A 26,672-nucleotide genomic window follows, 5' to 3' on the forward strand; every position below is an offset into this window, starting at 1 on the left:
AGGGTTTTAGATTACCAGTTCTGAGGCCTTGGGTCCCAGGTACATCAACCCTTCTAATAATGTGGATTCTATTGTATTTGTTTTATTTTTTTTAAAAAAACAATACTATTACTCAGACACCATTCTCCATTGCAGACTGACATTTGCGATGAAAATTCAATGAGGCAGCAATTGTCTATTTTATATGAAAAGCCTGCAATGTGACTCTGAGGAGCAAATTTAGTCATTATGTTCAGTTACTATGTGAGCATGGCAAATGATATCCCTCTTGAGCTGGCAATTACATTTTGACTAAGGTTATGAAACTGAAATGAAATTAAAAAGATCCACAGGGCCTAAAAGAACTTCTAATCTGCACTATTAAAAATATTACTGATGCCTGTGTTTTTAATAATACCATTTTGGCATGAGAGCGTTTGTACTAATCCTTTCTCCCTAGAAATTGAGCTTAGACTAATTAGAAAAAAAGAAGACACTAAATTTGCTACCGCAAAATATAATAACAGGGTCATACTTTGATCGTGTTTTTAATCAATGTGAGACTGTGTTTCTGGAAGAAAACCATTACACAAAAGGGATGTACAACAAATAAGCAAAAGAATAATACCACTCATCAGGAAATAGGTTGTGATTTTTGTTGGTAAAGTTGCACTCGCATGCCTAGGTATTATATTCATGTTCTGCTACAAAGACAATGATGCTGTACAGACGGACTGGTAATGCCACATCTGGAGTAAAGTGTCCAGTCTGGGGTGCCACATTTTAAGAAGGATATTGACAAAACAGAGTGTGTTCAGAGAACTGCAACTAGGATGGTGAATGGTCAGGAATCCCAGTTCTATAAAAAATTATTGAAAGAGCGGAGTATGTTGAATAAATATTATAATATAAAAAATAGAAATTACTTGAAAGCAACTAAGGATTAAACTAAGTTATAATTAAATAAATTAAATTAAACTAAGTTATAATTAAATAAAGAAATAAAAAAATTAAATGGGATTTAGAATGTTAAGAAAAGTGAATAAGATGGACTATAATTGGAAATTGTTTTAGTTTAATAATGATATTGGAAAGCTGTTACTTTTAATTACAAGGAAACTCAGAAGGGAGGGATTTGAGGAAGTCAACCAAGATATTTAAAAGGTTGGATTTGTGAAGAATTAAGTTTGTTGTTATTGTTTATCTGTTTATTGTTCCCTTTTTTCTTTTTTCTGTTTTAGTGTAACATTTTGCTTTGTGGTTTGTGTTATCATTGTGGAAAATCTAATAAAAAAATATTTAAAAGAAATAAAGAAAGAGCTGAGTGTTTTGCATAAAGACAAGATTAAGGGGAGATATGATCATAGAATCATAGAGTTGGAAGAGACCATAAGGGCCATCGAGTCCAACCCCCTGCCAAGCAGGAAACACCATCAGAGCACTCCTGACATATGGTGGTCAAGCCTCTGCTTAAAGACCTCCAAAGAAGGAGACTCCACCACACTCCTTGGCAGCAAATTCCACTGTTGAACAGCTCTTACTGTCAGGAAGTTCTTCCTAATGCTTAGGTGGAATCTTCTTTCTTGTAGTTTGGATCCATTGCTCCGTGTCCGCTTCTCTGGAGCAGCAGAAAACAACCTTTCTCCCTCCTCTATGTGACATCCTTTTATACATTTGAACATGGCTATCATATCACCCCTTAACCTCCTCTTCTCCAGGCTAAACATGCCCAGCTCCCTTAGCTGTTCCTCATAAGGCATCGTTTCCAGGCCTTTGACCCTTTTGGTTGCCCTCCTCTGGACACGTTCCAGTTTGTCAGTGTCCTTCTTGAACTGTGGTGCCCAGAACTGGACACAGTACTCCAGGTGAGGTCTGAACAGAGCAGAATACAGTGGCACTATTACTTCCCTTGATCTAGATGCTATGCTCCTATTGATGCAGCCCAGAATTGCATTGGCTTTTTTAGCTGCCGCGTCACACTGTTGGCTCACGTCAAGTTTGTGGTCAACCAAGACTCCTAGATCCTTTTCACATGTACTGCTCTCAAGCCAGGTGTCACCCATCTTGTATTTGTGCCTCTCATTTTTTTTTGCCCAAGTGCAATACTTTACATTTCTCCCTGTTAAAATTCATCTTGTTTGTTTGGGCCCAGTTCTATAATCTGTCAAGGTCGCTTTGAAGTGTGATCCTGTCCTCTGGGGTGTTAGCCACCCCTCCCAGTTTGGTGTCATCTGCAAATTTGATCAGGATGCCCTTGAGTCCATCATCCAAGTCGTTGATAAAGATGTTGAATAAGACCAGGCCCAAGACAGAACCCTGTGGCACCCCACTAGTCACTCTTCTCCAGGATGAAGAGGAACCATTGATGAGCACCCTTTGGGTTCGGTCAGTCAGCCAGTTACAAATCCACTGAGTGGTAGCATAGTCAAGATCGCATTTTACCAGCTTCTTTACAAGAATATCATGGGGCACCTTGTCAAATGCCTTGCTGAAATCAAGGTAGGCTACATCCACTGCATTCCCTTCATCTTCCAGGCTTGTAATTCTGTCAAAAAACAAGATCAGGTTAGTCTGACATGACTTATTTTTCAGAAATCCATGCTGACTATTGGTGATCACAGCATTCCTTTCTAGGTGCTCACAGACTGTTTGCTTAATGATCTGCTCCAGAATCTTCCCTGGTATTGATGTCAGACTGACTGGGCGGTAATTATTTGGGTCCTCTCTTTTCCCCTTTTTGAAAATAGGGACAACATTTGCCCTCCTCCAGTCTGCTGGGACTTCGCCTGTTCTCCAGGAATTCTCAAAGATGACTGCCAGTGGTTCTGAGATCACATCTGCCAGTTCTTTTAATACTCTTGGATACAGTTCATCTGGCCCTGGAGACTTGAATACATCTAAACTAGCCAAGTATTCTTGTACTATCTCCTTAGTTATTCTGGGCTGTGTTTCCTCTGCTGAATCATTTGCTCCAAATTCTTCAGGTCGGGTATTGTTTTCTTTATCCGAGAAGACTGAGGCAAAGAAGGCATTGAGGAGTTCAGCCCTTTCTGTGTCCCCTGTTTGCATTTCACCATCTTCTCCTCTGAGTGACCCCACTGTTTCTTTGTTCTTCCTTTTGCTACAAACATACCCATAAAAGCCTTCTTTTTTTTTTAATTCTTTTTATTAATTTTTGCTTAAGTGATCAAAAAGAAAAACAATGACAGCACGAAAAAACAAAAACACGAAAAGAAAAACGGTTACAGCCATTACATCAAAATAAAATAAAACAGATTTCTAAACATAATGACTATTTCCTTTTACACTTCTTTGCTTGTTCAATTGTCTCTTTATATCTCTAGATACTTTAATCCTTCCTTTGTACACCTATTGACTTCCATCCCTACTGGTTTCAGGCTTTTTACATTAAATAATTTATTTCTCTTGCAGTTACTAATTATAATAGACTTATACATCATAAGATCTAAATCAATCCTGCTGTGGTTTTTATGTTCTTATAGTTCTCTTCAATGTAGGTCATGAATTTTTTCCAGTCATTCGTAAACTTTGTATTTTTTTGGTTTCTAATTTTTTGTGTCATTTTTGCAAGTTGTACAAATTCAAATAACTTTGTTTGCCAATCTCTAATTTCTGGGATACTTTGGCTTTTCCAATTTTGGGCAATTAATAATCTAGCAGCAGCTGTGGCATATTGAAATAATGTTTTATCTTCTTTTTTAATTTCATCCCCAATTATACCCAATAGGAAGGCCTCCGGCTTTTTAATAAAGGTATATTTAATTATTATTTTTAGTTCATTATAAATGCCTTCCCAATATTTCTTCATTACTTCGCATGTCCACCACATGTGGAAAAAATTACCTTCTCTAGTTTTACATTTCCAACAAGACTTACTAGCTGTTTTGTACATCTTCCCCAGTTTTGCCGGGGTGATGTACCACCTGTACATCATCTTTCCTAAGTTTTCCCTTAGTGTTACACATGCTGTGAATTTCATTCCGTTAGTCCATAAATTCCGCCACTTATCATAGTCTATGTTATATCCCAGATCCATTGCCCATCTAGTCATAACTTCCTTTATTTCTTCGTCTTTCGTATCCCACTCCAATAATAAGTCGTACATTTTAGATAGTAACTTACAATTACCCTCAATTATTTCTGTCTGAAATTTGGATTTCTTCTCGTTCATCCCTACTTTTTTGTGATCTGTCCATATTGCATTTATTTCGTGGAATTGTAGCCAACTTGTTAAATTACCTTTCAGCTCTTCATATGTTCTCATCTTCCATCTGTTTTCTGATCTTATTAATAAATCTTCATAGGTAAGTCTTTTTCCTTCCATATTTACTTTTTTAATCATTGAAATGTCAACTGGCGAAAGCCACCAGGGTGTTTTTTCCTCTAGGAGCTTTTTGTTTTTCTCCCAGACTTCATAGAGAGAGCCCCTAACGATGTGACTTGTGAATCCTTTATGTGATTTTCCTTTATTTTGCCATAAATAGAAATGCCAGCTAAACCTATTGTCAAACCCCTCAAGATCCAACAAGTCGGAGTTTTCCAACTTAATCCAATCCCTAATCCAACAAAGACAGGCTGCCTCAAAATATAATTTCAAGTTGGGTACCGAAAATCCCCCTCTCTCTTTCCGATCTGTTAAAAGTTTGAACCTAATTCTTGGCCTTTTTCCTTGCCATATAAATTTTGAGATAGTTCTTTGCCATTCTGTGAAAAGTTTGGATCCTCTAATCACTGGTATGTTTTGAAAGAGATACAGCATTCTTGGAAGTAAGTTCATTTTTATTGCGGCCATCCTTCCCGTCCATGAGAGTTTCACTCTACTCCAGGTATCCAGGTCTTTCTTTATTTGTTTCCATGTCATAAGATAATTATCTTGTATCAAATTTATATTTTTATTAGTTAGCCAGATTCCTAAGTATTTTATTTTTTTTGCCACTTTAATTCCATATTGTGATTCTAATTTTTCATTTTCCTCTTTGCCCAAATTCTTCATCAGCATTTTAGTCTTCACTTTATTTAATTTAAAGCCAGATACCTTGCCAAATTCTTCTAGCATCTCCAAGGCCTTACCCACACTTTCTTGTGGACTTTCCAGTGACAGCATCAGGTCGTCCGCGTACGCTTTTAGCTTATACTCTTTTGTTCCTAGTTTAATCCCTTGGATCTCTGATGTTGCTCTTATTTTATTTGTAATTGCCTCTAGCGCCATAATAAATAAGAGCGGGGATAGAAGGCATCCTTGTCTAGTTCCTTTTTCTATTTTAAATGAGTTTGTTAGGTTGTTATTTATTATTAGTTTCGCCGATTGTTTCGAATATATCGCTTTTATTCCGTTCATGAACTCGCCCTCTAGCCCCGCTTTTTCCATGCTCTTCTGTAGGAACTGCCAAGAGACATTATCAAATGCCTTTTCAGCATCAACAAAGATCAGCGCTGCGGGTGTCTCGCTCTTTCGTTCCAAGTACTCAATTATATTTATGGCATGCCTTACGTTATCTCTAAGTTGCCTATTTGGAAGAAATCCTACCTGATCTTTATGTATTAATTTCACTAGGCATTTCTTGAGTCTGTTTGCCAACACCTCCGCAAATATTTTATAATCATTATTTAATAATGAAATGGGTCTGTAATTCTTAAGGTTCAGTTTGTCCATATCTGGTTTGGGGATCATCGTTATATAGGCCTCTCTCCAAGACTCTGGTATTTTCCCTTCTTTTAATATCTTATTCATGATGTCACAAAGGACTGGGGTTAATTGGTTCTCTAATGCTTTATAATATTTAACTGATAATCCATCCGGTCCCGGCGCTTTCCCTGGTTTCATCTTCTTTATTGCTTCCTGAATCTCTTCTATTTTTACAGGGTTATTTAATTGAATTTTTTCTTCCTCCGTTATGGTCTTCCCGCTATAATCTTCTAGATATTTTTCTATTTGAGTTATGTGAGGGCGATCTGGCTGCGACATCTGTCACCCCATTGATCGCCAGGGTTGATTCGGCTGATCTGGCTGGCTAGGCGGGTGTCCCCTTCCTCCCTCACCGCTCCATGTGCGTCCCTCCCGAAGCTGCGCGCTCGGTGGAAGAGGACGACCATCCCAGATAGAAGGAGTGTACCGTTCTTCGGTCAAGGGTATACGATAGCTGCGCTCCCCTGCTAGAACCTCCAAACATAAAAGCCTTCTTTGTTGCTTTTAACCTCTCTAGCAAGCCTGAGTTCATTCCGTGCTTTAGCTTTTCTGACTTTGTGTCTACACGTGCTGGCTATTTGTTTGAATTCCTCTTTGGTGGTTTCCCCCCTTTTCCATTTTTTGTACACATCCTTTTTTAATCTTAACTCAGTTAAAAGTTCTTTAGATAGCCACCCTGGCTTCTTTAGGCACCTTCCATGTTTCTGCCTCATTGGTATTGCCTGAAGTTGTGCTTTTACTATCTCCCTCTTAACAAACTCCCAGCCATCATGAACTCCCTTTCCTTTTAGTATTACTGTCCATGGGATCTCACCCAGCACTTCCCTAAGTTTTATGAAGTCTGCTTTCTTAAAGTCAAGAAATTGAGTCCTAGTATGCTTGGCTGCTCCTTTCCGCTGTATAGTAAACTTCAGAAGAGCATGATCACTCGTGCCTAATGATCCTTCCACTTCTACCCCACTAACCAGGTCATCAACATTGGTTAGGACCAGATCTAAAATGGCTGTTCCTCTTGTTGCTTCTCCCACTTTCTGGACAATGAAGTTGTCTGCAAGCCCAGCGAGGAATCTGTTTGACCTTATGCTCTTGGCTGAGTTTGACATGATAGTGGTCTTCAGATGGAAAAGACCTGTTCTCTGTCTGTGGTCCATTCTTGTCCTAACTGGGCCTAGTTGGGAGACTGGAACCTCAAGGATCTGTGTGGCTCTAGGGAAGGGAAGGCTGTCCTGATCTGAAATTGGGAGAGGAAATGTGAAGGGGGCAGAGACTGAGGGGGCAAGGTGGGTTAAAACATGGACTCTTAGCCTTCTCATAAACAGAAATGTTCCTTAAAAATCGATGGCAGAAAATATATCACATAAGATTCATTTAACACCCTGTGCATTTTCCAAGAAATGTTAGAATTAACTTGGGCTATAGAATTAGCAGGAAGTATCACTGAAGGCAAATACAGCCTGATAAGAGAATCATAATTCTTCTCTCATTATTTCTATTGTGATACCAAAAACATCTCTGCCCATAAAGCATTACTGGAGATGGATGCTCCAACACAAACAAAACCACCTGCTTCTTAAATTTACTTCCTGAAAAAAATGAGTCCACAGTTTGTACGTGTTTGAAATAGGGCAAAATTGGGTTAACTCTCCAAATAGCTCAGAACAAATATTTTAAACAATAAAACCAATGTACATATGATTTGAACAGTCATAACAATAAAATAAAAATATAATTAAAATGAGGCAAGAATTCTAAAACCACTTTCCCAACTTAAAACTACAGAGATAATAATTAAATAAAAGCTCTCCAAAAGAGAATCATTTTTACTTGCCTTCTAAAGATCTACCAGAAGGAAGAGAGATTAATCATCCAGGTTACACTCTGTGCCCTGTCCCATGTGGCCTAGAAACATAGATATGTATCCCAGATCACCTTTACTGGTGAGTTTCACTGAAGCTGCTAGTTAGCACTTACTCACAAGTAAGGAAACAGAACATTGCAACCTTATATGTCAATCCTTATGGCCACAATGACATTGATTTCAATATAAAAAAAATCCTTCCAGTAACACCTTAGAGACCAACTAAGTTTGTTATTGGTATGAGCTTTCGTGTGCATCCACACTTCTTCAGACACACACATTGATTTCAATGGCAGAGTCGTGTCATACTTGCTAAAGAAACTGGGAAAACAAATGTATTACCTGGTCTGACTCCATATATCTCTGCATAGATATCCGCCTGTTTAAATTAGGCGATGTTTTATTACAGCTATCATTACTGATGAGTCAGTATGTGGAGGGAAAAGGCACATGAAGATGGCCAGCAAGAACCTCAGAGAGTATTTTTATCTACTTATTTAATAAGTTTTAGACATTGCTTCATCAGGGATCCAAAGTTCTTAAACTCTCACCAATAAGGAATACCCTGAGCTTTGCATAAGATTTTGAAACTGACGGCCATATTTGAAAGTGGGAAGGCCTATTCCCCTTTCAGCTTTTTGTCCTTCTTAGCTAGTATTGCCCTTGCTATGAGTGAGAGGCATATCTTCCCAAACTGATGCTAAGGCAAAAACTAGCATGGCATTATAATAATGCTTGCAGAAAGTAAAAACTGCTCTCACACAGAAGAGAAACTGTTTCAGATGTCATCAGCTAAAGGATAATAGACCAGCATCTTTTAGCTAGACTGATACCAGCTTTACCTTATTAAACACTAGGTGTGAAGCAAAAAGGATGACTCATGCTAAAGACATCAATGCTCAGTTATACACCTGGCCATTAAGAGACTGGAAGAAGACAAGACAACCCTAATTGTGTCTACTCAGAAGTAAATCCTATTGAGTTATTCACAAATATGTGAGATTAGGAGTAGGGTTGGGGGAAATTGATTCAGTTTGCATTTAAAGGTAAACCTCAGCCTACAGAATTCACACATTCTGAAATAATATGAGAACAGAAATGGAGCCATTCAAAATGTGCAGTTTTCTGAATGTTGCAATGCAGTTCTCCAGCCGGGTAATGTACACAAAAAACCATATACTAAGGTAAAGTGTGCATGCAAACATATATAATAGCTAAATTTACATACATAAATTTGTATATGATGACAAATTCACCTCAAAATGCTGATGAATATTAATGTGGCCTTTTAAAAAAATTCACAAACCAATATAGAAATGTGGAGAACTAAACTCAAGAGTGGAAAAATGAGAAACTGAGCAAAACTGAAATTGGCATGTTCAGCCACCCCTGGTAAGGAGTGCAGCCTTATTCTTTATTTTGGGGTAGTCGTTTTGGTGCAGGTAGCCAATGGCAGCTTTGTGCTAGGGGAAGGTCTTCAGGCAGGATGCTTGATTTTCAATCATTATCCCTCCCCACAGCCATTCTCCCCACAAAAATTTATACTGAGAATTGAAGAAAATTCTGGAACAGTGTGGGATGTTATAACACAGAGGGCTGTAATTTGGCATTTTATCCATTAAACACATGGTTAAATTGGCATGTTTTATTTTTGTCATCTTTTAATTATTACTTTAAGATTTATTCAGAATGCTTTTTTTCATGAACAAGTATTGTTAATTTCATTTGTAACTAATCCTTTGTGCTTTGCAGCATTGTAATCAGCTTTTTATAGTGTTGCAATGTATCTTCCTCACTGGGCATGTTTAATTGCCATTGGGCTGGTTTTGACGGAAGTGACCCTTTTGCTTTGTACTTCTGCATAGCTCAGGATTCAACCGAGAATGCTGATACATACACACACCCCTTTTTATTTTTAAGCTGCCCTGTTTGGGCTCTGATCTTGTCAGCACTCAGCCACCTAAGTCACCATGAGGAAATTATTTGAAGCTTTTTATTTTGGCCTGACATCTGATTCAGGGGTGTTGGGGAAAAGCTGATACTGGAACGAGGAGCCAACATTTCCCCTTCCCCACCTCACCTGAAAGTTGTTTGTCTCACCCATCTAAGCCACTGGAACTTATTTGCCCATAAGCACTTAACTGGTCTAAGACCTTATTGGAATAAAGCTTCCTTAAGTGGCATATGGGCATCCAGACGGCAGGCGGGTGAAGGGCTGCGGGGGCACAAATAAGTAGGTGCCTCCGTCTTAAGAGAGATGGTTGGGCTTGGTGGCTTTTATGCTTCTTCCAACTCTAGAATACTTCTAGAGTTAGAAACTATTTGGAATGGTCAGGAATTTTGACTACCAATCAGAATAGGCAAAGGCTCCAGACAGTGCCCAGATAAATCTTTTAAAAGACTCTTGCAGGCCACCATTTGCAACTGGAATCTCATTCCCCTTGCTTCCATAGGACCTGTTCGTTCTATTTTATTGCTATGGCTAGTGGCTAATGCAAATAAAGTTTCTATGTATAGGTCCTGCTCATCTGCAGGGAGACCCAGGTACACTTCATAGCTCCATGGGAACCACATGGCCATCATTTCATCTTGTGCTGCTCCTGTAGCATTTGAAGGGCCCTTCCCATGTAATCACCATCCCAAAGGGCATAAGGAGGGAAGGGAAAAGGTGACGTTCGCTGTTCTCTTTCCCTTGCTGCCCCTTGAAGTGGTACAGGGGGTTGAAGAAGTCCCATCAAATAAGTGGCTCTGCTCCAGAGAAAGTAGGCTACTGATTGCAGCCATAGGTTTCCTGGCTAAATTTTCAAACAGCCTTTGTAGTCTAACGGAATGACAGACATAAATGTTTTCAAAGCCTTGGGCATGTGCCTCAGCATCTTAAAATAAGGCTGTTGTTTTCTAAGGACGAATGTAACAAGAGACTTGCGTTGATTAGAAAACAGTGTAGAGAACTGGAGAGAAAATAGGAGTTGACCTGTAAAGTTGTATGTTTTGCTTGTGTAGCGTTATATTTACACCTTGTAAAAATGCACAGCAGGAAAGTGGTCCATTGATTTATACCAAGCAGGGGTCAAACTGGGTAAAACAAGGACATCAGCTATTAAACCTAAGCCAGAAAGAACAATTTGTATTCAGTCTTGAGCCTCCAGCGACATTTATCTTTAATTGTTTTGCCTCAGCTCTGTGACAGCAAGTACAAAGTCCAATTATGATAAGAAGTACAACCCTATTGAGTAGAGCTTATTATGCCTACTAGAGTCTGATCACTATTAGTAATTACTAAACAACACACACCCTTGTGAAAGCTGTTTTTGTGCAAGTTTCATGAGCTGTCTCAAGGAGCGGATAAGGTATTTAAATCCAAGCACATACTTACGTTAGTAAGAACCTGCTGTTTCATTGCTTTTAATTATAGTAATAAATTTTATTTATACCCCGCCCTCCCTGGCCAGAGCCAGGCACCAGTAAAATTACAGTAAAAACATAATAGGAAAAAAACCCTCCAATTTAAAATACAGGTTAAAATGCAATTTAAAATGCAGCCTCGTTTTAAAAATAGCCCATAGATCAAAACCATAAAGGGAGGGAAACATAAGCGTCAGACTGAGTCCAAACCAAAGGCCAGGTGGAACAGCTGTGTCTTGCAGGCCCTGCGGAAAGATGTCAAGTCCCACAGGGCCCTAGTCTCTTGTGACAGAGCGTTCCACCAAGTTAGGGCCACTACTGAAAAGGTCCTGGCCCTAGTTGAGACCAATCTAACCACCTTGTGACTTGGGACCTCCAAAATGTTGTCATTTGTGGACCTTAAGGTCCTCTGTGGGGCATACCAGGAGAGGTAGTCCCGTAGGTATGAGGGTCCTAGGCCGCATAGGGCTTTAAAGGTCAAAACCAGCACCTTAAACCTGACCCTGTACTCCATTAGGAGCCAGTGCAGTTGGTAAAGCACTGGGTGAATGTGATCCCGCGGCAAGGACCCCAAAGGAGCCTCACTGCGGCATTCTGGAATTTCTGGGTCAGCTTCAAGGCCAGCCCTGCATAGAGCAAGTTACAATAATTAAGCCTGGAGGTGACAGTCACATGGATCACTGTGGCCAGATCAGGGTGAGAAAGGTAAGGTACCAACTGCTTAATATGGCAGAAATGGAAATTTGGATATGATTATTCCAGAAAACAAGAGCAGGAATTGGCAAGTGTGACATAAGAATGCTCTGTTTATAGTTGGTGCTACAATAAAGTCATACTTGCTACTCCTATCACTCCAAAGCAAGAAATCACCAAAAGCATGGTCCATAGGGAAGTTTTATTGAGTGAATGTAGAATTTCCTGGTTGATTTTCCTCAAGACTGGACACACGAGTACCATAAGAAAATATAAAACTTTTCATTTGCATATACAATTCAATGTATCATATGTCTTCATTATATATCTTTAGGTGCCTTGGGCTGATATTAACATTCCATGTCCTTTTAAATATGTTTGTGATAGGAGGGTTATTGGTTTGGTAGACAATGTAGTGTGTGCATGCTCAGCGGATGACCTCCAAACCATCCTAAATATATTCACAGAAGCTTACAAAAAGCTTGGCTTGTTGCTCAACATCCAAAAAACCAAAGTGCTGCACCAACAAGTACAAAATAACCCCTCTGCAGTGCCACAAATCCAACTCAATGGTGTAACATTGGAAAATGTTGATCACTTCTCCTACCTAGGCAGTTATCTTTCTACAAGGGTCAACATTGATGCCAAAATCCAGCATCACCTGAGCTCTGCGAGTGCGGCTTTCTCCCGATTGAAGTACAGAGTGTTTGAGGACATTGGCAGGGAAACCAAAATGCTTGTTTACAAAACTATTGTACTACCAACCTTACTGTATGCTTGTGAAACATGGACCACTTACAAACCCCATCTCCAACTTCTTGAAAGATTCCATCAATGGGGTCTCTGAAAAATCTTACACATCACTTGGGAAGACAGAACTGGATCCAGACAGTGTACTGGATGAAGCAAAGATCACCAGTGTTGAAGCAATGATTCTTCAACATCAACTTCGTTGGACTAGTCATGTTGTGCGGATGCCTGATGATTGTCTTCCAAAGCAACTACTCTATTCCGAACTTAAAAATGGAAAGTGTAATGCTAGTGGTCAACAAAAGAGGTTTAAAGACTGTCTCAAGGCAAATCTAAAAAAATGTAGTATAAACACCGACAACTGGGAAACACTGGCCTGCGAGCGCTCCAGTTGGAGAACAGCCTTTTTACCAAAGGTGTCATGGACTATGAAAACAGTCAAACTCAGAACGCAAGGGAGAAACATGCTAAGAGAAAGCCATGCTTGGCAAATCCACACCGTAATCAACTCCCACCCGGGAACCAATGTTCCCACTGTGGAAGGACGTGTGGATTCAGAATTGGTCTCCATGGTCACTTACAGACTCATTGTTAAAACTGTGTTTATGGAAGACAATCTTACATGGCTACTATTAATAAAAAACAATGTGCTAAATAATTAATAATAATAATAATAATAATAATAATAATAATAATAATCAGGTGCTTTTGTTCCTTCCTAACTTATAAAACTAGTTAAAGGTAAATGACAGGGAACAAAGCATTCTCAGTCCAAAAGCTTCCAGGTTTAGGCCCTATCCAACGCCCATGTTTCCATTAGTGGCAACTTTAAAGGGACTTGGTGTTGGTGGGGCAGTGGAGCCCAACAATGGGCAAAGCAGGCAACCAACACAAGGGAGGCTTCTTTGGCTGGAGAAGCTTGACACAATGCCTGGAGCTCCTACCTGGTTTCTCTCGTCCATCTTTCCATTCATCTCCTGTTACCTTTTGCTTGAGTGCCTGGAGATTGCTGGCTGTAATGCAGGTGCTTACTCTACCAACTATTGGAGAAGCCACACTCTGTCCACCCCCAGCAAATATCCTACCTGTACAAAGGGGCTGCTCTTTCGTGATGGGTAGGACCATGTTGCTCATTTTTTAGGTCTCTATCCCTCCATTTTCCCATTTCAGATCTGATACTCCTTGTGTTGCTGGTTTCACCTCAAAATCTAACCTTTGTGGTATGCAATGGAGAACTCGGAGAAGGAAGGGAATGTGGCCCAGACCTAGGTGGCTTTCTGTGCAAGGGGAGGGATGTGATTGTATGTGTTGAAGTAAACGGCAGAAAGGAATCCATCTCTAGCATGCACTTTCTTCCTTTTTCTTTTTTTTTAAAATCATATTTTATTAGATTTCACAAAGGTTAACAACCAATAAAAAATAACTAAAATCACAAAAACAACAAACAGCACACATCAAAAATACACACAAAAAAACAGAAAAAAGAAAAACATAAAAAAGAAAATTTAGCATAAAAAACACTCTTTTTCAAATTAATACCCTTCCAGATCTTATTTTCCTTACTTCCACCCGCCTTCCTTTCTTGTATTCCACTTTATAAATTAATTCAGCAAAATCATTTAATATTCGAATTCATCCTTTATCCTTCCCTTTATACTCTTATTTATCTTAATCACCAGAACCCCTTCATTTCATTTACAATGCCCTTAGCAATCATAAATTTTACAATATTTTTGTAGGTAAACTTTAAACTTCTTCCAATCCTCTTCCACCTGTTCTTCTCCTTGATCTCAGATTCTGCCGGTCATTTCTGCCAGTTCCATATAGTCTATTACTTGCATCTGCCATTCTTCCAAGGTGGGTAGATCTTGTGTCTTCCAGTGCCTTGCGATGAGTATTCTTGCTGCTGCTGTAGCATACATAAAAAAGGTTCTATCCTTCTTTGGCACCAATTGGTCGACCATGCCCAGGAGAAAGGCCTCTGGTTTCTTTAAGAAAGTATACTTAAATAGTTTTTTCAGTTCATTATAGATCATTTCCCAGAAAGCCTTAATCCTTGGGCACGTCCACCAAAGGTGAAAGAATGTTCCTTCCGTTTCTTTGCATTTCCAACATTTATTATCGGGCAAATGATAGATTTTTGCATGCACTTTCTTCTGCTGCCTCTCCCCGGTTCTTGGCTGCCTCCATCCCCATCCTGGTATCTCTTTTGACACTCCACAAATATAGCATCCTCAAGGGCAAAGGTCCATCCCAAAATACCTCAACAGCTACAGTTCAAAGATCGCAACCAGTGTCTCTGCTGCCCCAAAGTGCAGAAGGGGCAGACAATGCGTAGATCTGTCACTGTCTTGAACTGAAGTCACGTCTCTTGCTTGCCTGGATGAAGCCAGCTGTTTGTGGGGCTGGAAGGCTTGTTTGTGCACGAGCAAACAAGAAATTAGCTAATTTTAATATAACTCTTTTCAAAGAGTTTTAAACAGTAACTCCACTCATGGGTCATTTGACTATCCACTGGCCCTCCCTCCATACCAAGGCATAGCTTGCATTTCCAGTTGCAGCCACCACAGCCACCACTAAAGGGGAGGCAGCATGTGGCCTTAGTACCGTATTTTTCGCCCCATAGGACACACCAATAAAGGAAAAAAAATTATTCCCCCCCCCAGGCGCTTGTGGGGCCGGCAGCGGGGAGAAGCGCTCTTCTCCCCGCCGCCCGCCTGCAGACCAGGTCCAGGGACAGCGGGAAGATGCGCTGCGCCTCCCCGCTGTCCCCGGAGCTTGCGGCGGGGAGAAGCACGCATCTACCCGCCGTCAGCCTCCAAACCACATCGGGAGAAAGCGGGATGGCGGCGTTCCACCTCCCTGCTGTCCCCCGACCTTGTGGGGCTGGCGCTGCGGCTCTCCTGAAGCCTGCATCCGCACCATAGGAAGCACACACATTTCCCCTTAATTTTTGGAGGGGAAAAAGTGCGTCCTATAGGGCGAAAAATACGGTAGTTTAGGATCAGATCATGGACTGCCAGATTCAGGCTGAAGACTGTGTTTTTACCCATTAACTCTTTATCACTTAGTCAACTTAGCCAAAGCTTCTTGAGGAAGGGGGAAGAGTATATTTTCTATGGTTTGTTGCACTATGCCAGAAAATTGTGCAGCTGAACTATAGGCTGGAAAACAGCTGGCATACTGCTCTGTGAAAATACAGTTCCATTCCTCACAGCATCATGGGAAAGCGAAAACCACCACCGGTAGGGAAAGTATGCAAGAGTAAAGACGAAAGCAAAGGAGTACTCTTCTGCCATGAGGCCTAAAGGGGGACAAAATGAACCCAGAGCAGGATTTGGCAATTATCCACCAGTGAGCAGCAAACAGTGCCCTGCCAAGCCTGGTTTTCCTTAGTCCTCATACCTTTTTCCTACAGTCAGGGCCAAACAAGACATTATGTAAACCACCAAACTGCATCTTTTGAGTGAAGGTTTTGGTTTGGTTTGGTTTGCTTGACACAAATTGCCAAGTGTGGCATGAGGAGGAGCAGTTTGGATCAGGATTCCAGTGTGGGGGACTTTAACTCTTTGTCCCCTGCTCAGTCTAGATAAAGGACCCTCTTCCTGCAATTTAGATGTGTGTGTGTGTGTGTTCTGAAGCTCCCACTGAGGCAAATGGGTATTATTTTTCCAATGGAAACTGCAGGTTCAAGGTCTCTAACCTGGACTGAGCCCACAGCAAGGGTGAAGAGTTAAAACCCACCTACTCAATGCTGGTGTCCTGATCCAGATGTGCCCTCCAATCCCAGTGCTGACAGTGTGTACAAACTGCACTTACCGAAGAGATAAGTCATTTGGCCCTTAGTTGGGCAGCCCTTTGCATTTGTCCAGCTCTAATCGCTTTAATACCACTCCTATACGATGCTTCATCTTCTTGTTCTTGTGATCCATCAAAACTGATGGTATTTTATTGCTCCTTGCAATACTGCGGAAAATATAGCTCTCCTTCTTTTTGGTGTGTAAAAGATCCACAAGCAATTGATAATTGGAATTGTCCTTCAAGATCCATGTAGATTTTGCATTTCACTGTAATGTTTCTCACATATATGCACACATTAGAAGGGGCCATAAACTCCCCTCTAGAACTAGAGAAGTGAAACTATGGAAATGGAGAGTTGGTCTGACACCCCCCCTTCCAAAACACCCACAACAGACCCAGCCATGGGCGTAACCAAAGGGGGGGGCATCTGCCCCCCCCTAAATCAAGTAAATACATAAAAATACTTAACTAACTGAGGTTCTGCCCTCCCCCCCCCAAATCCTGGCTATGCCCACAAACCCAAGTGCTGCAGATAAAAATATTTCACACAGAAGAACAGCCCATTTAACAAACAAACAAACTTCAGGTCTGTTTTTGTGCAATTCCCTTTAAAAGGTCTTCTTCTTTCAAAAATGTCAAGCTCCCTGCCCCAATACAATTCCCTGTGGTGCACTAAGCTTACACTTCCCAGCAGGACCCTGCACATGGAGCAAAAACCTATTCCTGCCACAGATCCATATTGGGATCCGCCAGAGCAACAATGCTTCCTGCTTTCCAGCCCAGAGCTCAATACGTATAAATATGTATAATTGTTGTACACCTCCATAACTTCAGTGAGCCCAGACGTCTGTCTTCTGAAAGTGGGAGCAGGGCTTCTTGAGATGGCGTTAGAGAAGTGTTCATCTTCCACCATTGCTGTAGCAGCATTTTAAGGAGTTCAGTTCATCCAGTTGGGATAATGGCTGGGAAAAGATACAAGGAGAAACGCTGGGCTAGAAGTTCACACACAACTGGCTGTTTATGCAAAAAGCACACACAGGGGTGTAGGAAGGCAGGTGTGGGGGTGCGTTCCACCCCGGTTTCATCCCTGGGGGGGGGGGGGGACAAAACGGCACACCAGGCGGACTCCATGGGCCCGCTCTGGGGGCTGGAGCAGCCCCTAGGCCATGATTACAGAAGACTTTGCCCCCCCCCCACCTCCCTGCCTGAACCCCCGTGAGGGAAGGGCAGCGCTCAGGGACAGAGCTCTGCAACCTCACCTGCCCACTCTGCTCTGAGGCAGCTTCCGACGTTCCTCTGTGGAGCCTGAGCGCCCAATGGCCGCCTGTGGAGGATGGTTCCGTCTGTCTGTCTGGACAGCCCTGCGGTGCAGTGGTTAGAGCGCCCGAGAGAGCAGGGTGCGAATCCCCGCTCGGCCGGATCGGGCAGTCCTGGGCCAAGTCGCTCCTCTGGCCTCACCTGCCGCCGCCGCCTCAGGCCTTTTCCAGGCGCCCCAGGACGGAAGTCCGCGGAAGTCCCTGGGCGAGCGCCGAGTCCTCCCGCTTCTCCTCCTCGCGCGGGGCTTCAGGGATGTGCGGCCTGGAAGGAAGGCGAAACCTCCGCTGAAGGGAGCCAGCCAGAAGCGGAGCCCGCCGGCCTCTGGCGGCGCGACCAGGGGGGCTGCCGAGAGAGAGGAGGGGGAGCCGCCAGGCCCGGGGCGCCTCTGCCCGGCCAGGAGGGAGGGGCGCCTGAAGGAGGGAAGGGGCCGAGGGGAGGCGGAGGAAGGCGGGCGGAGGGGCCCGAGCCGGCGGCGCCCCTTCGCGGGAAGAGAGCCCGGAGGGCTGCCTTTGCCTCCCGGCAGAGAGCGGAGGAAGGAAGGAGGGCGGGCGGGCGCCGAGGAGCCCCGCTCGGGACTTGGCCGCCCGGCTGCTGCCGCCGCCCCTTTTCGAAGAGCACGGGCGAGCGAGAGGGAGCCGCGTTGCCGGGGACCAAGCGGCGCAGAGGCGCGACGGACGAGGCAGCCGTGCAGACGCGCCGAGAGAAAGAAGGAGGGAGGCCCTGGGCCGCCGCAAGTCCGTCCTGCCTCCGCTGCTGCTTCTCGGCCGGCCGAACTGCGTGGCCTGCGGCAAGGAGCGCGAAGCGGCGGAAGGTGGGTGCGCGGGCGGAGAGACCCCCGGGCGGGCGGGCGGGCGGAGAGACGGGCGGGTCCTGGGCTTCCCTCCTCCTCCTCCCGGAGCCCCTCTGCCTCTGGGGGGGGGGGGACCCGAGAGGGCTTGGCGCCCCGAGGAGCCTCCTCGGCGAGGGGGGGAGTGGCGCTGCGTTGCGGCAGATGGCAGCGGGGGCCTCGTCCTCGGGTTCGCCTTCCTGCTTTTGAATCCGGATTGAACAGGTGGAGCGAGGCGACGCGGCTTCGGCTTCTCTCGGGCTCTTCGTTGGACGAGGAGAGCGAAGCCTTGCCGCCCCTCCGGCCTTCATGGGGGGGGGGGGCATGGCTGGAGGGGGTGCCTGGACCTCTGGGAGATTCTTCTCAGTTTCAGAATAAGGATGTGAGGCTTGTCCCCCCCCCTCCTGCTCCCATGGGACGGTCCTGCGGGGGCCCAGGCTGATTCCCAGGGGAGGGAAGTTGTGGCGACGGGGGGGGGGGGGTGTCATGTCAGACACGGAAGCCGGTGCCCTGGAGCGGTCCTGACCGCACTTTCCCTCGCCACACTTTGTGCTCCAGCAGACCCCCCCCCCCCGCGGAGTCTGCAGGTGCCCCTTGCAGGCCGGGAGCACAGCAGGTGGTTTGGGTTCCCTGCCAGCATCAAGGCATTTAATAAGTACCCCCCCCCCCCCTGTGGAGAAGAGCTACAAGCTAGGCCAGGCCAGGGTTTTGGTTCTCCAGGGATGCTTCAGCCTGTAAAAAGGACAAAATCCACCCCCCCCCCCAAGCAGGCAACAAGAAGACTGGCTGTTCAGTGTATTTGCTCCCACTTCCCAGTAAAATTATGTTTTACATGTTACCTTTTTGAATCCCCTATGCTCTGCTCATCAGGGTAACTTGTAAACAAGTTCCACTGCTTTCAAATGAATGTTTAGGATAGGGCACTTAGGGTGCCAGAGGATTTGAATTAATGTGCAAATGTTCTATTGTAAGTTAAAGATCACCTTCCTCTTCATGTCATTGTTTGCACATGAAATGAAGAGCAAAGCCCAGCCTTTACAGTATTTCTTAAGATACTATTTTGCAGTGCTGAACTGAATCTGTTCCTCTAAATATTAAAGATAAGGTGGGGAGGGGGGAATCTGTGATTTTTCAGATAAAATAGGTACCACATTCTATCACCAACAAATTTATGATGTTCCTATGTGGTCTTTAATGGATTGGGGGCAGGGATACCATTAGTTTCAGGCTATGCTTTTGTATATGAAGAAGTAATGAAGCAGTTATATAGATATGTTTTTAAAATGCTTAATTTGCTGCATAGTGACCTTCAAAGAAGGTTTCTGGTCGATATATGAAGTTTGGCTTGCATTATTGCTATTTGATTAAAATAGCATTGCTTCCTGGAACCAAAAGCTGTTGCAGTGCTTCAGTGCAGGGCATGGTTTTCTATTTCAGTATATGCAAAATACACTTTTGTGTATTTTGCTTATCTTTGTTTATTCTCTCACCCTCCCAAAAGTACCATTGCATTAGGTCACCTGAAGAAAATGTCACTATCAGCTAACTCATATTACCTATTTAAAAACCGGGTGTGGGCCCTGTTCAAGAGAACTTAATACAAATCCCCAAATATTCACAAGATATATGAGAGAACTTTTACGTGTAAAAAGTTTAAGGGTTTTACTAGTAATCCTCAAACATGTGAAGTGATTCATTCAAAATGTATATACAAGTAGCTAGGTAACATGAAGTCACCCATGACTTCTACCAGTTTGACCCTCTGCTTCTTTCCTTTCATGTAGCCCTAATACTTGCAGGCCTGGGTTGGAGTGAGAGACTTTACCAGGCACCATAAGCACCCTGCCTGCACCCACTCACTTGACAACAGTCATTTATGCTTGTCTGATAGACAGAAAGTCTTCTCCTCTCCCTTTCCAAGGGTTCGTTGTATGGCCTTAGTAACTGTCTCTCAATCTTGCTTTCCCATTCAGTAATAGGACTGCCAACCTGACTTGCTTTTGTGCCTGTAACATTGCAGCATGATCTGCAGAAATGAGCAGCTGAAGCTTTTCATAATGGAGAGAATTATCACTTACCAAGGGCTGCAGATCAAGCTATATAGGCAAAGAAATAACAATAAAACCCGTATCTGTAAAATAGGAATAGTAGCAACTTGACAGGGATGTTATATATGTATGCAGTCATTTAGCTTTTGTTGTCTATGCTCTGGTAACCTCTAGGTTAGATTACTTCAATGTGGCATATGTGGAGCTACCTTTGAAGATGGTTTGGAAACTGCAGCTGGTACAGAAATTGTCCGCCAGATAGTTGACCAGAAACAAGGCAGTCTAAACATTAATACTAATTCTGGCGTGAGTGCACCGGCTTCCAGTGAATTTCAATGCTCAATTCAAGGTGTTGGTTTTGACCTTTAAAGCCTTATGCTGCTCAAGATCCCAATACCTCAAGGACTACCACTCTCCACATGAACCATGTGGTCATCCTCCTTCAGGCAGTTGCTTAGGGCGTTGACCTGAGTAAACACCACCTTAGTGATGGCTCTTCACTTATGGAGCACTCTTCCCAGGGAGGCATACCTGGCAACCTCATTATCTACCTTTAGGGGCCAGGCAAAAACATTTCTTTTTCACCAACCTTTAATCTTCTGTGGCCTGCTTCAGTGGATGGGATGTCTTGAGTCCTGCCTAATTGTAAATCTGAATTTGTTTTTATATTTTACTCTGTCTTAGTTTTACTTTGGTTTTAATATTTGTTCTTTCTCTGTAAGTCACTTTTGGTTACAGTGGTACCTCGGGTTACAGACGCTTCAGGTTATAGACGCTTCAGGTTACAGACTCCACTAACCCAGAAATAGTACCTTGGGTTAAGAACTTTGTTTCAGGATGAGAACAGAAATCACGCGGCGGCGGTGCGGCGGCAGTGGGAGGCCCCATTAGCTAAAGGTTAAGAACAGTTTCAGGTTAAGAACGGACCTCCAGAATGAAATAAGTTCTTAACCTGAGGTACCACTGTACTTTTTTTAAAGAAAAAGAAAAAAGTGACTTATTTTAAGATTTTTGCAAAATCAAGTCATGAAAAATAGAGGACTGTTATGAGGCATTTGCATCCATTTGCTTTTGCAATGTGAGCAAAGGTTAGGGTTTGCAGGAGTTTCTTTGTTTTCACTTATATTTGAGGGTGCATGAAGGGTTTTGCATCTAGTACAAGTGGGCCTCTCATAAATTGGGAATTTTGTATCCTAAAATTATTTTCCTGATATCATTGGAGGTTTCCTGAAATCACAAGCATCATCAAATATAATTGATATGCTTCTTCTATGACAAGCCAGCATGGAGTTGTAGTCCAAAATATCTGAAGAGCAGCACCTCGGCTACCACCGTTCTGTGAGCTTCAGTTTGTAACTTGTAGAGAAACGGACACCATTATTTATTGTGTGATACAAGCCTCGCTGTGGAAAACATTAATTATCATTCCATGACTCTGTAATACCTTTTACATCTTTCAAAATTAAGAATTACCATACACTCCTGCAACCTTTTAATTGGTTCATTTAGTCAACTAAACTTTAATTGCTGGGACTGTCAACAAGGAGGAAAAATGGTGAGACTTAAGACTCCTGAAGGGAGTCCCACTGCACAGGTTATGCTGATGTCTTTGTACCATCCTGGACCAAAGAATTAAAATGGAAGCATAAAGATTCATTTTCCTTCTAACCTGTATCTAAAACTGGGAGAGAATTCACAATTATGAATTAATTCACACTTGACAGAATCTGCCTGGCATACATAGTATTTCCTTTGGCATTTAAAAGTTCCCCCCTTGATAGTTTCTTCCTTTTCAACTTACACGTGTCTGTCCCTTTATGCTGCCTTTTATCTCTCCTGTCCCACATTAGCACACGCAGAGGAAACTATGGAATTGGAGGTGTGTGTTTGAAAGGCCTGAGAGCAATTCATTCCAAATCTTGCTTTGAAACTTGAAAGGCAGCTGAGTAAATCTTTAGGTATACTCTGCTACAGAGTGGATCAGTATTTGACAAGGTTAGAAGGATTTTGGTATCATCCTACAATGCAGTGTCTACCAAAACTACAGATGATTTCTAAATTGCAGAGATTCAGATAATTGGTGATAAAAGCCCCTGTATTTGCAAATACAATAATGAAACGTATCGAGTAAAGAAAATGTTGAGCAGCTGTAGAAAGCCTCCATGTTTCTAGATGTTTCTGGCTGAATATACAAAAGAAATGCTCTTTCTTCTATTATATATTTTTAATGTGTCATTTCTTGCTGTAGAGGATTGACAGATGATGTTTATCAGTTTATGTATTTATTTCAAATCCTTCTCTTGGCTGAACCTTATTTATCCAAAGATAAAGTGTAGAAGTCTGGCTTCACGCAACTCTGTAGGGCCCCTGAATTATGTCAGGTCCTTTTTCTGGACCCTGCTATAATATGGGTTAATTTCCAGAGGAGTAGTTTTGTGGGTGTGTTGGTGCGTGGGTGTGGGTGTTGCAGCAAAATCATGCCTTAAGAAACTTTCTTGTAGCATAGGCTTTCATAGACTAGAATTCTGTTTACTAAAAGCATTTTGGGTTAAGCTGATGGTAGAAACAAGTTGTGTTGGGTAGCTTCTACAGTACAAGGGTGGCAATTGTGAGCAAACTATTTCGGCACCCTGATTATGTAAACAAGTCTTGGAGCTACTTTTGTGCAGTCTAATGTAATTTAGAATTTACTTTCTCATCCTATCTGCATCTTCTTAGCCAGTTGCTGGTTCTGAAGAATCCATTTAGATCTGAGTACTGCAATACAGCAGCATGCAGAGCGACATGTAGCTTCACTTCCTGCCTTATTCATCAATGCACTCTGCACTTGTATACCTATTACAGTGGTACCTCAGGTTACATACGCTTCAGGTTACATACGCTTCAGGTTAAGAACTTTGCTTCAGGATGAGAACAGAAATCGTGTTCCGGCAGCGTGGCGGCAGCAGGAGGCCCCATTAGCTAAAGTGGTGCTTCAGATTACGAACAGTTTCAGGTTAAGTACGGACCTCCGGAACGAATTAAGTACTTAACCTGAGGTACCACTATAATTAAATAAAGGCTATTAATAACTTCTGCTTAGGTAGATTTGAAGACAAAATATACAAAATGTGGGGTTTTGTGTGGGTTTCTTTTAAAAAATAGAAGCAGGAATTATAATCTTCACATAGAAAACTTGACTATTCTATATTTTAGGTTTATCTGAACTTTATATTTTTGCAAAAGTATAATTTTATGTTGCTCTGGCCAATGTCCAAAGCAATGAAAACATCTACCAACATTATATTGTAAATATACATGTGTGTGTGTGTTGGGGAGAGAGAGAGAGAGAAAGAGAGAGAGAGAGAGAGAATTTGAAGGAGACAACACTGTCTGGCATTTTATTTGCAAACCCACTTTCCAGGTTTGCTATCTTATACAGGCTCCTGTTAAGATTATACTGAGGTGGAAAGAAACCGTGCATTTATTTTTCACTAAATAAATTAGAAGGACTGACACCCCAATCTTAAACAAGTTTATGCAGAAGTAAGTTCAGCTTTCTCAACTGGGACTCTGCTAGGTAAATATGGCTGTGGATACAATCATATATGTACACATTGGGAGTAAGCCCCATTAAATACAGTGAAATGGGGTACTTCCAGGTGGGAGCTTAATTTGCCATTGGAAACCGTCCCCTCTATGTGTTTTAATTGTATCGTTCATTTTTAGTTTTAAGCATATGTAATCCTGCCCTGGGACATTCAGGTGAAGGGCGGATTATAAATATGAATAAATGAACCTGTGGCCTGCCAAATGATGTTGTCAGGTTAGCCAGTGGCCTGGGATGATGGGATTTGCAGTCCTGCAATCTCTGGAGAGCCACTGGTGCCACATCCCTGGTCTACACATATTAGAATTATGTATGTTACTGAGGTGGGGTGTGAAATGTAGGCCACAAAAGCCAGTTTCTTGTCTGGCGGGGTTGTAATAGGTCCTGAAGCTTTTGAATTACAGTGGTACCTCGGGTTACATACGCTTCAGGTTACATACACTTCAGATTACAGACTCTGCTAACCCAGAAATAGTGCTTCAGGTTAAGAACTTTGCTTCAGGATGAGAACAGAAATCGTGCTCCGGCGGCGTGGCAGCAGCAGGAGGCCCCATTAGCTAAAGTGGTGCTTCAGGTTAAGAACAGTTTCAGGTTAAGTATGGACCTCCAGAATGAATTAAGTACTTAACTCAAGGTACCACTGTACACTTGTGTTTCAGGTCAAAGTGTTTAACTGACTGTGCTCTGAAGTGATGTCAGGAAAACAGTTAATGCAAGCCATTGGGGATCACAGGGTTTTTTTAATTTTCTAAGACTTGCTAACACTTCTGTCATATAACAGAGTTACATATAGCACGTTGCCAGGTGCCTAGTATGGCACATAACTTTCAAGAGAGGTAGGAAACCACTAAGAGACTAGAAACCTAAACTGGCTGCTTTGAAGAGCTGGTTGGCTTTGTTAACCTTCTAAATGCAAATAAGCTAAATTAAAAAGTAAATCTACTAGCAACACATTGATATTCCTGATCCACAGATAAGTCACACACAAAACTTGCATGCAGTTATTTATGTGTAGGTAAGTTCTACATCTAGTAGCCCAGTTAGAAGATAGGGAATGTATTGCAATATATTTGAAGTTAATAAGTTTTATACCTGCATATAGGCTAGTGATTTATTTGGTAACAATTATGTTAGTAGTAATGGGGGACTTCAATTACCCGGATATTTGTTGGATGTCAAACTCAGCCAAGAGCATAAGGTCAAACAGATTCCTCACTGGCCTTGCAGACAACTTCATTGTCCAGAAAGTGGGAAAAGCAACAAGAGGAACAGCCATTTTAGATCTGGTCCTAACCAATGTTGATGACCTGGTTAGTGGGGTAGAAGTGGAAGGATCATTAGGCGCGAGTGATCATGCTCTTCTGAAGTTTACTATACAGCGGAAAGGAGCAGCCAAGCATACTAGGACTCAATTTCTTGACTTTAAGAAAGCCAACTTCATAAAACTTAGGGAAGTGCTGGGTGAGATCCCATGGACAGTAATACTAAAAGGAAAGGGAGTTCATGATGGCTGGGAGTTTGTTAAGAGGGAGATAGTAAAAGCACAACTTCAGGCAATACCAATGAGACAGAAACATGGAAGGTGCCTAAAGAAGCCAGGGTGGCTATCTAAAGAACTTTTAACTGAGTTAAGATTAAAAAAGGATGTGTACAAAAAATGGAAAAGGGGGAAACCACTAAAGAGGAATTCAAACAAATAGCCAGCACGTGTAGACACAAAGTCAGAAAAGCTAAAGCACGGAATGAACTCAGGCTTGCTAGAGAGGTTAAAAGCAAGAAGGCTTTTATGGGTATGTTTGTAGCAAAAGGAAGAACAAAGAAACAGTGGGGTCACTCAGAGGAGAAGATGGTGAAATGCAAACAGGGGACACAGAAAGGGCTGAACTCCTCAATGCCTTCTTTGCCTCAGTCTTCTCGGATAAAGAAAACAATGCCCGACCTGAAGAATTTGGAGCAAATGATTCAGCAGAGGAAACACAGCCCAGAATAACTAAGGAGATAGTACAAGAATACTTGGCTAGTTTAGATGTATTCAAGTCTCCAGGGCCAGATGAACTGCATCCAAGAGTATTAAAAGAACTGGCAGATGTGATCTCAGAACCACTGGCAGTCATCTTTGAGAATTCCTGGAGAACAGGCGAAGTCCCGGCAGACTGGAGGAGGGCAAATGTTGTCCCTATTTTCAAAAAGGGGAAAAGAGAGGACCCAAATAATTACCGCCCAGTCAGTCTGACATCAATACCAGGGAAGATTCTGGAGCAGATCATTAAGCAAACAGTCTGTGAGCACCTAGAAAGGAATGCTGTGATCACCAATAGTCAGCATGGATTTCTAAAAAATAAGTCATGTCAGACTAACCTGATCTCGTTTTTTGACAGAATTACAACCCTGGTAGATGAAGGGAATGCAGTGGATGTAGCCTACCTTGATTTCGGCAAGGCATTTGACAAGGTGCCCCATGATATTCTTGTAAAGACGCTGGTAAAATGCGGTCTTGACTATGCTACCACTCAGTGGATTTGTAACTGGCTGACTGACTGAATCCAAAGGGTGCTCATCAATGGTTCCTCTTCATCCTGGAGACGAGTGACTAGTGGGGTGCCACAGGGTTCTGTCTTGGGCCTGGTCTTAGTCAACATTTTTATCAATGACTTGGATGATGGGACTCAAGGTCTTTAAGCAGAGGCTTGACAACCATA

At 42.6% G+C, this 26,672-nt stretch overlaps 1 protein-coding gene and 2 long non-coding RNA genes across 8 annotated transcripts in view; 2 read left to right on the forward strand and 1 right to left on the reverse strand.

Annotated features, from left to right (window-relative positions):
* Positions 1-508: 508 nt before the first annotated feature.
* LOC310826852 lies at positions 509-9,307 on the reverse strand. The gene is made up of 2 exons (XR_014556030.1): positions 7,887-9,307; positions 509-838 (listed from the first exon to the last, which is right to left on the reverse strand). It is a non-coding gene; the product is annotated as an uncharacterized lncRNA (long non-coding RNA).
* Positions 9,308-14,540: 5,233 nt separating this feature from the next.
* Positions 14,541-16,550, forward strand: LOC310826855. The gene is made up of 2 exons (XR_014556034.1): positions 14,541-15,000; positions 15,390-16,550. It is a non-coding gene; the product is annotated as an uncharacterized lncRNA (long non-coding RNA).
* A 1,632-nt stretch (positions 16,551-18,182) lies between these two features.
* PIP5K1B (phosphatidylinositol-4-phosphate 5-kinase type 1 beta) overlaps positions 18,183-26,672 on the forward strand; it is a 108,326-nt gene continuing 99,836 nt past the window's right edge. For all 6 annotated transcript variants that reach the window (XM_083702048.1, XM_083702049.1, XM_083702052.1 and 3 more), the window contains exon 1: positions 18,183-18,321. The gene's annotated coding sequence lies outside the window, so the exon portion shown is untranslated. The remainder of the gene's footprint in view (positions 18,322-26,672) is intronic.

This window comes from Podarcis gaigeae, assembly GCF_964106915.1.
Source record: "Podarcis gaigeae genome assembly, chromosome: 11".
Lineage (NCBI taxonomy): Eukaryota > Metazoa > Chordata > Lepidosauria > Squamata > Lacertidae > Podarcis > Podarcis gaigeae.